Below are 11,586 nucleotides of genomic sequence, written 5' to 3'. Positions count from 1 at the left end.
TTTCGCTAAGAAATAATTGGCTTTCGCTTATTCTGCACACCGCGCTCATGGCGCATTTCTAATGTTAGATAAGGGGTCTTTATTTGTAATGTCTATACCCAGTGTCAACAATAATAAATAGCGTATGGGATCGGATTTAAAGAATGCTTGCAGATTATGTTTAAATGATGTTGGGAATTTACGCAATAAATAGTGCGATAACTGGAACTGCAAGGTTTGAGGACGAACTGATATTATTGGTGAATTTTCTGGTAATAGTTAGTAGTTCCATTGATGATATTCTTATTTTTACATTCCTGTATAAAATAAGTAATAGACAGTATTTTTAATGTTCAAATATATAAATTGAATTTTTTTGTTTTGAGTAGTTCGGAGATTTTTTTATCCTCCAGTTCGGATCAAGGATATCCAATTATATCGAATTTGAAATTCTGAAATTTTACCTGTTTAAACTTAAACTGGTGTGAAAACAGGAATTAAATGGCCACTAGTTCTCTACAAATTAATATTTAGGCATAGAGTTTTTAAAAAAAAGTGCCATATTATGTGAGCAGTTGGCTTTTAGAGAAAACTAGAGAGTTACCGTAGCATGGTGAGTACCTATTGGACATTGAGCTGGGAAATATTATTTTTTTATTCAATTGATTTGGCATTGCCTTACAGTAAAAATGTGCAAATTTAAACTTGCCACTTCCTGATAACTTTACTTAACTGATATTGGCCCACGGAAAGTTAGCCCACGACTATTTAATGGCCAACGATGCTATGGACTTTCAGTGATACCAATATAAACATTTTTCACTCCTCCCTCACAGCTTCGAAAAACACTGTGAAGGCTTGCTTCGCAGGAAACGCTCTCGGCACGTGCCAACCCACCCTGGTGCACAATAAGGAGACTTAATGAAATGGCCCACACCACCGTTCCTCGAAAGCCTTTTGTCAAATTTAAGTACAGCAGCCGCAACTCACTCCATTTGGATGGGTAGCCTACTAACTTGGGATTCGGCTTGAACCACTCTCAGTCGCTGCGTATGCTATTGTCGAATGCACCCGCGCTCACTGAATTCACTCCCACCCCTCCACTTATTTACCCTACCAAGTGCAAAGCCATCGGATAGGTCAACATGAAAGGACCTCCACCCCAGCAAACTTATCCCTCCCCTCCTCCCTCAATCCTTTCTCCATTACAACGCACTCATCGACCAGGTCGTCTAGACTGGACGAGTTTTTCACCTCTTTCATTCTTGTCTGCCCCCTCTCTCGTCCAAACCCTACTCCTTCGCATCTCATCCCTGACCCAGGGAGGCGTCATAGTCTCCCATTTCACTTGCTCGCTCTCCACTACTTTCCGAACCCGAATCTTCCATATCTCCATTCCACCTTTTTGGCTACATTGCTTCTCTTGAGTGGGGCATGAGTCTAGCTCGCTGGAATCATTCTGTTCATGGCTGCGGAGGGAGGACGAGGAGTGAATGTCGGAGTGAGGGCAGATTCAGCTGCTCCAGTGGGTCAATGGAATTACTGAAAACTGCTCCGCGTATTACAGGTGGGCTTGAATAAGTTTCACCAAACTATTGCCGTCAGTTTATATCTTAGTACTTAATCCGAAGGGATTTTTTGAAAGATGACAATGATTGTACAGCTCGCGATAAACTCTTAGCCCATGTGAAAATCTTCCCTATAATATCGTTTTCTTCAATTTGTGAATACCACATAATATTCCTATTTTAATTTCAGATTTCTCCAGTTATATTGACCAGGATTTCATTTCGCGGACCACTTAAACGTATGTAAAATTTTGGTTTTCTAGACCACCACGCATCATTCTATTTATTCATTCATAGGAATATTAATGTAGTACGTATATCAAATGTTTGGAGCAGTTACTTGACTAGGGCGAGATCCAAGCAGGTAAGTTGCTCATTCTTATCTCGTTTTATGTATTTAAGTTGAAATTCGTTTTAAGTTAAGATAATTACTAATAGTCGAGTCATGTATGTTATTTAAAACTGATGCCACATAATTATGACGAGGTAAAAAAATTGTAGCTTGTAACAAGCTTCACATAATATGAAATTTTTTTAAATGTTTTCGCATTCTTAGTTCCTAGGTAAATAACATGATTTCAACGAAGATGATCAGGTTGGTGCGGCAGCTAATGTATTGGCTTCCCATGCTGGCCTGGGTTCAAATCACAGTGGTAGAATTACTTTTGTAGTTATCCTTTTTGCCTGCATTGCTTTCTTCTGTTCCTGGCAGCCTTCCTTCTCTTGAGTGGGGCATGAGGGGAGCTCTCTGGAAGCATTATGTTCATGGCTGCGGAGGAAGGATGAAGGGTGAATGTCGGAGTGAGGGAAGATTGAGCGCTCCAGTGGGGTGATGGAATTATTGGATGCCACTCCGCGTATTGCAGGTGGGCTTGAATGAGTTTCACCAACTCTCGCCATTAACTTATTTCTTACTAATCGATCCTAAGGGATTTTTTGAAAGATGACAATGATTGCACAGCTTGAGATAAACTCTCTTAGCCCGTATGAAACTCTAGTATCCAGTGAATGGGAACATTCAAATCATATCTCTGACCTATAATATCAGCAGCTAGTGCATTGGTTTTCCATGCTGAAGGCCTGGGTTTAAATCACAGTTGTGACCTAACTTTTCTAAGATATCATGATCCCTACTTGGGTTCCATATGCTTTTGAGTAGTCCATCCATCAAATGGAGCATTTAGTGACCCCTTGGCATTTTTCACTTATAGTAGACTAATGCTGAAAATAGTGTCCTCTCCCAAACCCATATTCTCAGATTGATAACCTAGGGTATTTATTAGAGCACAAATGAGAAGATTCATGAACTTCTATCTGAAATATTGGTCATTGAGATGAACGGACTCTGTTATCCATATGTTTGGTTTCCTTCAAATGGTCAACGAGGCTCTAAATGAAATATTTAAGATATTTCTGGCAGGTCAGAGATGTATCGCATCCAGTGTGGCTATCTGTGCAAGTTATGTAGCTTCTTTTTCACCAGAACTCTGTCGGTCCAAATGTATGTACTGTGATAGCTTGCACCATGGTTTGTACCATTCCACCATCCTTTTATTTCTATGAACAAAGTATGTTCACATTATTATGCCATCTGCAGGTACGTGTGAACAAATGTCTACTACTAAAGGATTACAAATTTAGATTAACACCCAAAATATAACTGGGAGAAGTGCGGGACTTGATTGCATTTGTTTTTGGTAGTCATCTTGGGTAAGATTTTGTGGAAATAATTTTGAACAACAAATCATAGACTGTGAGTAAACCAAAATTTAATGAATTTTCATAATGGTGCATTTCATAGTAATTGAAAATAATGTCACTGACCAACAATGTAATCATTATGTATTTGTTTGTAAAAATTAAATTTTATTAATGGTAATTGTAATTGGTAATCAAATAGGTATTGAATAATTTAGGGGAAAAATTGAAAACTCTAATCATACCATCATATCAATCTGCGTTCAAAAATCTTACTTTTTTACTCAATTTAGTCTTATTTTAATCTTGGTCAATTCATTCATTTAACCAACTGCCATTCTGTTCTAATACCATGTACAGAAAAAGGAGAGGTAATAATAGTTGTACTGCACAGAGCCACAACTAGGGAGATTTTTTAAACCAATTTACCTAGTTCCGCAGCTTGTTGAATTTTTCTTCGTTGCCTTGACCCTCAAACTGCTCATGTGATTGAATGATACTTTTTTAATAACAAACTCCCCCATGCTGCCACCCCTACCATTGTTGTACTTTTCTAAATTTGTACTTCCTAGTTAGAAAGATTGATGGACCTCAGCTTTTACCCTAAGCCTAGAATGGACGCCACTTTGGAAGAGACTGTTTTTTGACGTCTGCAACATCTCCTATTTATCATCGGTATAACTTTGGTGTCAACATTTTTGTGCTCTCAACTGAAAGAAGCCATGCCCTGATGTGTGCTGGACCACATGAGGTCTGCTGAGGCAGAAGAGGGGATGGAGAAGAGAGCAAGGTTAGATAATGTAAGGTATTTTAAATCTTTATATATTTTATCCAGTCTGTTAAAATTAAGAGATATTTTACTTCAAGATCTTTGCAGTGCTTCTACTCATGGTGAGCGTTATATGTAGTTAGTGGCATGTCTCAAGCCATAGGTGACTATTTGTTCTTCAATAAATGGAAAACATTTCATTTTTTCATTCAAATTTTTGAGTTTTTTTTTTCTTTCTCAAATGAATCTATCAATCAAAGAAAAACTTTTCCAACTCAATCTCATATTTTCCTTTAACTTGTTGAATGTGAGTCATCTAATGTGCTCTGTAAAATGGTTTTCGTTGAACCTTGGCATAAATTTAAGTTAGAACACAGGTGTGGTAATGTCTTTGTCTTTTAATTTATTTTAAAAAGCCCAACAAAGCTTATGTTGATTGCGGGATTGTGGTTAGGGTGTTTCTCTCTAATGAGTTCAAGGATGAGTTCTGAGGAATATAGGAGCTGGTTAGGGTGAGTTATTTTTAGAAAAAGGTAATATAATCAGAGTAATGGCCTTCTTGGACCCATAGTGATGATTTGAAGATGGTGTCTCTGGTATTTCTTAATTTTGGCATTTGAATTTTCACTTTCATGATTTTGTGGGCATCCTCTGTTGAAACTCTTAGCTTATTTGTATGATTTCTGTGGCTTCTATGTTGAGCTCAAGCTAGAATCAGCTCTCAATGGCCATTAATTTTGCCTCTCCAAATAACATGTTGAGCAAAGGCCACTCCTCACATATTATGCAATCACCAGCAAAGAGTTGTTTTTTCAACGTCTGTCTCTTGTGTTATTGCAAGTGACAGTTGAGTTCTGTATGAATGGGCAATGTATTCCTTGCCGCATTAACCTTTCACCTTGCAAATGCCTCCTGTGATGTTTTTGATTATAAATTTCTTTGGATTAATTGCAAAATCGCTTTCAAACCAGATAGACCAAAGCAGTGGAAATCCAAAGACATCTAATTCATCATTTCCGTCATTTCCTAACTCTGTTACTGCAATTAACACCTTAAACCCTTCTGTTACCTATTTTCTTACCTCCATATCAGCCCTAGCCTCCTCTCTCCACATCTTTCTTTCAAATCTTTGCTTTTTTTCTCTGTGCTTGCCTATGTTTCATTACCTTGTTTTGTTCTTTCATATTGTCCAAGAAAGTTGGTTCACTTGCTGCAGTATCTCACTGAATGGTAATCTATAATGAAAAAGATGTTTTGTCTCTAAAGTGAGGTTTCCTGGAACTTGCATGTCTGCTTTGAAAGCAATAATTAATTATTGCTTACTTCTTTTTAAATTTCACTGTTGTTAACAAATCCACTCCTACTGACATTTATGCAGACTTAATTGCAGTGAAAATTATTCCTTTATGTGAGTTGAGAGAAGTATTCAATCTTACTTACCAAAATGAATCATTGAGTTTTACAAATCAGTTATGTCTATAGACCTTAATACTCGCATTCTTAGGGACCCATGGATTGTGACCCCAAATGGGGCTTTGAAGGATTTTGTGGGATTGCCAGCTGGAATACACTAAAAATGATGGTTTTTAAGCAATTTGGATTTAAATCAGCATCATGGTATGAAAATATCACAAAATAATTGATAAAAAACAATCAGACAATACAAATTGCAAATTTACTGTCACTTCTAAGAGGGTAAAGAGTTCCTTGTTACTCCCAACAATACTCACCTTTGATATATCCTCCAAAAGCATTCTCAAATGTTTTAGCACTGGAGTGCTATTTTATTTGAATATCTAAGGAACTGAGGGACATGACCCAAGTTATTTTGGTATAAGGCTGAATTGACAAGGCAGAAGGGAAGGTGCAAGACTTGACACAGAACTTTGGAGGTACCAAATGGGATGCAGTTTGGTAGGGGACCTTCCCTATCACCGGTCATTTTTATCCATTCCTTCCATTTCTCCCTTCAATTGCATTTCCTGTCTTCTTTAAGCCCCTCATCACCACAATTCATGGAGAAAACATTGGTGATAGACAGAGGTTTTGTGCTGTTTGGTGTCACTACAATTGGATAACTGCAAGGAATATTTCATAATGACTCTTTGACAGAGGAAAGTTTTGACTTTAGATTTATAATATCCTTATTAGGAATCATGAAAACAATTTCTCCGGACAACCTAGTCCCCTGAATACTTGAAAGTTTCCGCTAGGTAGGCCTTTAATTGAAAATTTAAATGAAAAAAATGAAGGGTTGACCTATATGGGCAACAGGGTATTTGTAGTAATTAAAAAAATTATTTGCTATCAGAGTTAAACTTAAACAAGGTCTGATTTTGAAATTCATGCCCATTGTAGTTTTGTAGTAGTGATGTCATGGTAATGACATCTTACAGCTGCTTCTGAATCCTGATTATTGCAGTATAGCAGTGTTCAAAGCAAGCAATTGTAGCAATCTTATGTGGGCGGTATTCATGGCACTGGTGGTAAATTTTTGAAGGAATTGGGTCTCACTATTGATTAAATAAATCCAAATATATAATTATTGTTTATAACTTGCTACCTACTGTTGAAAGTGTTCAATTAAATTTTTTTTCATCCTTGTTGAGGATATTCATTTCATGGAAGTTCATAAGTTATAATTAAAATTACTTCACTGGAATGAACTTGTTAACAAAATACTGCTTACTCAAGAGTTATGTAAAAAGTGGAAATTTTGAGTAAAAATTCAGGGACATACTAGAACATGAGATTAAACAAGATATAGGCTTATATGGTGAGACCAAAAGGATATAAATGTCATTGAAATGGTAGTTTTGCTACCCAAGGAATGGCAAATATGGTAACTTTGGCTATGCTAAGTTTAGTCTGTTAATCTTAGTTCCATATCCAACTCAATTCGTCCGAAGTACGAACAAGGAGAGATTCTCAAATGTATATTCGAAAATTATAATATTCCTTAATGAATTAAAATGAAGATGGGTTGATCTGTAGAGGGTTGAAAACTTTCTTTCCTGTCAGACTATACAAGTAATTTCTACTGTCTGTGCCAGAAACTGCTTCATTGATCTGAAATCAAAACAATGCAATTCTCCTTGATGGCTGGTTTGTTAATAGATCTACCTAAATTAATAAAAATTATTTTTACCTTCTAATGAAGTGATATTTTTATTGAATAAAGTTTTAAATAACAAATAATTGCAATGCTTGTCTTTGTATTTCCAGATTCTCCATCCATGCTCGTTGTCTTCTGGTGACTACAGTTTCGCTGGCCATCCTCCCTGCGTCTTCAGGTCGAAGGTATTTTTCAAAGCTTTCTTGTCCATGACCAAGAAATATCAACATGGACGATGGATACCCATTTAACATTGTGGAAAAGAGCTATCCAATCAGAGTGCTGAACTTGACCACCAGCCATATAAAGTAGACAAAGCTTCAAAAAAGACATTCGACCTGAAGATGCAGGCAGGATGGACAGTGAAACTGTCATCACTAAAAGACAACCAATGGAGATGGAGAACCCGGAAATGCAAAGATAAGCAATTCAATGCCTTAGAAACCTTCACACGAAGTAATTGTAATGCATAGTTTTTATTACTTACTTTAATATGTACTCTTTTTTAAGGATGTTCATGGTGCCGAAATGTATTTTGTAAATTTCTCTGTAAGAAGAGTCCTATACATGCATGATATGTATGGTCTGTGGACAACAAAAATAATCGGGCACTCATTCCTTTAGTTACTGTATGTGCAATTTATTTGTTCAATTCTTTTCTGTTTTTGAGGTAATTTGTGATTTCACCAGATGGTTAAAAAATATATATCCTATGAATAATGTTCTTCGGTGATGGAGACATTCTGGCCTTGTTGATTACCTGTGGTTTTCCTCCTGTGATGTCCATTAGGTAGCTTCCATCAAAGCTGTGATGTTTACTGGGTGTCAGGTTTTCCAGGACACAAGTTCTGCTACCTCACATACCCAGCATTCTCCCTTCTATCACACCCATTGAATTTTTGTTTTCAGTCAATATGCCCTGCAATAATTCTCACTTCCTTCAAATTATTCCCAAAAAAAACTTCTCACACCTCCCCTATCATCCTGCAAACTTATTGTTTTGATTTCTTTCCCATTTTATTTTTTTCCCATCTCCATACCATTTCATAAGCTTCTGATATATGCTTATCCACTGGCATCCGCAACTATTTTGAGTGGTGATGGAGCAACAATTTTGTTTAAGTAAGAGCTACTTTCCTCTTTTAAAGGATATTAAGCTAGACAGATGTTATGATGGATAACTGGCGAGACATTTCCTTGTTTACCCTCACTGTTTTCCCATCTATCCTACCTTAGACACCAACACACACTCCTCCACTTTCATTCTATCCTTAATCTCACATCCCAGCCTTCTTCATTCCTTGGTTCATGTTTTTCACCTATTCGGGATATATAGCTCACATGGGCAGGGGAGGAAGGTGGAAGGGGATGCTAAGCAGTGGTTGGAGCTCCTTTAGAAAAAACTGTGAATCCATCGACAAGTCTGTAAAAACTTGTTGTGAAGTTAATTATTAGCCCAGGTGATTTTCCATTAAATGAACATTTGATACGGTAAAATATGTTGTTCCCTGTTCCATTGTACCTTATCTCCATATTTTCGAAAGGAATGAGATTCCATTGTTATTTTAACTTAATCTAATTATTTCCACATTCATATGACAATATTTAAATATATTTTGAAATATGAATGCTTTAAAAAATTCATTTGATCAGCATTCACAAACATATGGGTGCATTTTAAATTCAAATTTCTTACATGGTATTTATGAGTGATGATCTGAAGATATGAATTCCAGCAAGCCATTCTTAACCATTTTATCACACATATTCATTTCAATGCGTTCTACCCATTAGTTTTAGATGAATGATCTAAAATGTTGAAATCCAGTGAAGTAATTGTTATTCAAATAATTTCCAGTAAATTGTAATGGATGAATTGCATCCGTTTCACTAAAATACCATTTGTTTGAAATTCATCTCGCATTTTAACTAAAGCTTAATATCTCTGATGTTTTAATGTGGTTGTATGTATAGATTTAAAGTGAACCTTTCCATTTTTTTAATTTTTAAAGGGGACATCATCTTTCTATATTAAACCAGTAAGTATTTCTTTAGCCCTTTTCAGTACGGAAGTATTTATATTTCTGCTTACAACATCCTTAAAGTAGTTTAGAAGAAACCACATTAACTTGAAATTCATAATCATATTTCAATTGTTTTCCCTCAGGTCTTACGTTGGATGCTAATGCTGGGCGGGAAGAGGAGCATCCATGGGAATCAAGGTTGATCAGCAAACTTTCTCACCATAGGAAATAATGAACGAAGGTGTATATTTCCTTGCTGGTGCTAAGTTGGACAGTGCCATCAGCATCTACAGAAGTGCACGTCATGTGGGTGTCAGTGTTAAACGTCATGTGGGTGTCAGTGTTAAATGAGGTCTCGGAATAAACTGCAACTCCTCCACCTCTAACTTTGTGGATAGTTTCTAGGAGGGCATTACAATGAAATGTTTTGATTGAAAAAAGGATATTTGGAATACTGATGCAATTTCTAAGACACATTATTCTCAACAAATGTATTTTTGTATGTAATAAAAAATGAAAGAAACTACAGTGAATTTTGTCTGATTTTTGTCTCCTGCAACATTTGAGTGACTAATTCTTTGAAAAAATCTTTTTTTCAGAGGTTAACACTTATTAAAACTGTTAATTTGAATTGTTACCTAAAGTACAGGCAGATAACTGTAAATGAATATATTTTAATAATCTCTAAAAAACTAATGGCAATTGTAATATATTTACACCCTCTGCCATATTCTCGTTCGGCAATGTGGGTTATTCAATTCGTTATGAATTAAGCAGAATTATAAGTAGATATTAAAACAAGAATGGACTTGCTATTTCCCAGAAATGTCTATTTGAAACGATCGCTGAATTGATCATTTAAAAGCCAAAAAACCGTGAGAGGCATTTTTTCAATTATCAGCAAAAAATAGTTCAGTAGCTTTACTATATGTAAAAAATAGGCATTATGGGTAAAATATGAAAAGATGCCTAAACCCTAGGTTAGAGGCCTAAAATGTTGCCCAATTATTCTAAAGTAATTTTATCCTATCCTGCATAGCAACATTGTATGCACCAGCAATTGTTCTTTGGCTTTTAAGGTGTACTTCGTGATTGCAATAAACAAATGAGCTTCATTTACTCGCACTGGGTCAAAAATTACGTCATGCACCAAACCGAACGAAGTCCAATAATTAGAGTTAATTGGTCTATCACATGCGAAAAAACTTAGATCGAATGTTCTCCAAGAACCGGCTCACGCCTCAAAAAAGAGTAGCTCCATCGAGGGCCAACCGGTCACGAGCCGTCTCGGAATACCGTGAGGCCCAAGGTGAGGTGCTAAAACCTCTCCGAGGATATATATCCAAGTCCCGAGTTCACCCAGCAAAAATATTCCAAGTCCAGAGCCCTTCTTCGCCAGGCGAGGGAGGCGTCGAGGCAGGCAGATGCCTCGGATTCGTCAGGTGAGAGGACCTCGCCGAGTTTGAATTGATTTTGAGAAAAAATCGGCTAAGTCCGTAGTTCTGCAGAAAAAGTAATAGTTCCGAACCACCATTTTGCAAGTAACCCGGTAGCCTGGGGGATAAGAGGTGGAATGCTGAGGCGAGAATAGTGATTATAATACCATCGTTCATTTTTGCAGCCGAATTTTTTTTTTCGCAAAATATTTTCCATTCGCTAATATGCACAAAATTGTCTCCAGAGATTTTGACGGTAGGCTCAGGAGGCCGCGGGAGATCAGGAAAACAATTAAATATTGAATATTATTGTGGGGAGGGCTGCCATTTTTTCCAGCCGGGCGGCGGGGCGCCGGAAAAAATTGCAGCCCTTTTCACAAAACTATTCAGTATTTAATTGTTTTCCTGATCCCCCGCGGCATCCTGAACCTACCGTCAAAATCTCTGGGGACAATTAACTGAAAATTAGTGAACAAAAAAATTAATTAATAGATTGGTTGAGCGTTTAGCCAACAGATGGCGCATGCCTTCACTAGTTGAAACCTCTTCAAATACCTGCACATTCTAGTACAACCTTTTCCCACTAGAAACACCAACGTGTAATTTCGAAATTCAATTTTTACATGGCCATGCAAAATGAATCGTATATTTCGCAATTGGGTTTAAAAGATTCGTTCGAACTTGGGGCGCGGTTAATATAAAATATGACGCACCCTTCCGATTACTTCCGCACATTCTTAGACAGAATGTGCTGGAACTTCATGATGTATCTAAATATTAGAGAGGTAATATTTAAATATTAGCGAATAAAATATTAGATAATGCTCAAATTAGAAATGGATTGGTATCGGAATGGAACATAATTGCAGTATCTCCTAGTTAATATTCAGTAATTTTTTACTCCAGTGAAATCGGCCTATTGAAGAGTAACATTTGATCCAAAACACTATCAGTTAATAATAGCATTTTCCAAAACTTCCTCAAGAACTTAATCTCA

General features: G+C 36.7%; 1 long non-coding RNA gene across 3 annotated transcripts; it reads left to right on the top strand.

The window, feature by feature from the left end:
• Positions 1-47: 47 nt before the first annotated feature.
• On the top strand, positions 48-9,653 carry LOC139695067 (uncharacterized). Of its 3 annotated transcripts, XR_011702265.1 has the most exons (6): positions 48-592; positions 816-1,546; positions 1,738-1,786; positions 2,260-2,413; positions 3,818-4,035; positions 9,297-9,653. It is a non-coding gene; the product is annotated as an uncharacterized lncRNA (long non-coding RNA). The 3 variants fall into 3 exon arrangements; XR_011702266.1 differs by lacking the exon at positions 48-592 and having other exon boundaries at positions 608-1,546; positions 3,818-4,045; XR_011702264.1 differs by lacking the exon at positions 48-592 and having other exon boundaries at positions 608-1,546; positions 9,297-9,652.
• Positions 9,654-11,586: the final 1,933 nt, after the last annotated feature.

This window comes from Hetaerina americana, unplaced genomic scaffold, assembly GCF_022747635.1.
Source record: "Hetaerina americana unplaced genomic scaffold, ioHetAmer1.1.p SCAF_6, whole genome shotgun sequence".
Taxonomy (NCBI): domain Eukaryota; kingdom Metazoa; phylum Arthropoda; class Insecta; order Odonata; family Calopterygidae; genus Hetaerina; species Hetaerina americana.
The sequence above is the reverse complement of the archived record's forward strand: the minus strand, read 5'-3'. Positions and strand labels throughout refer to the sequence as shown.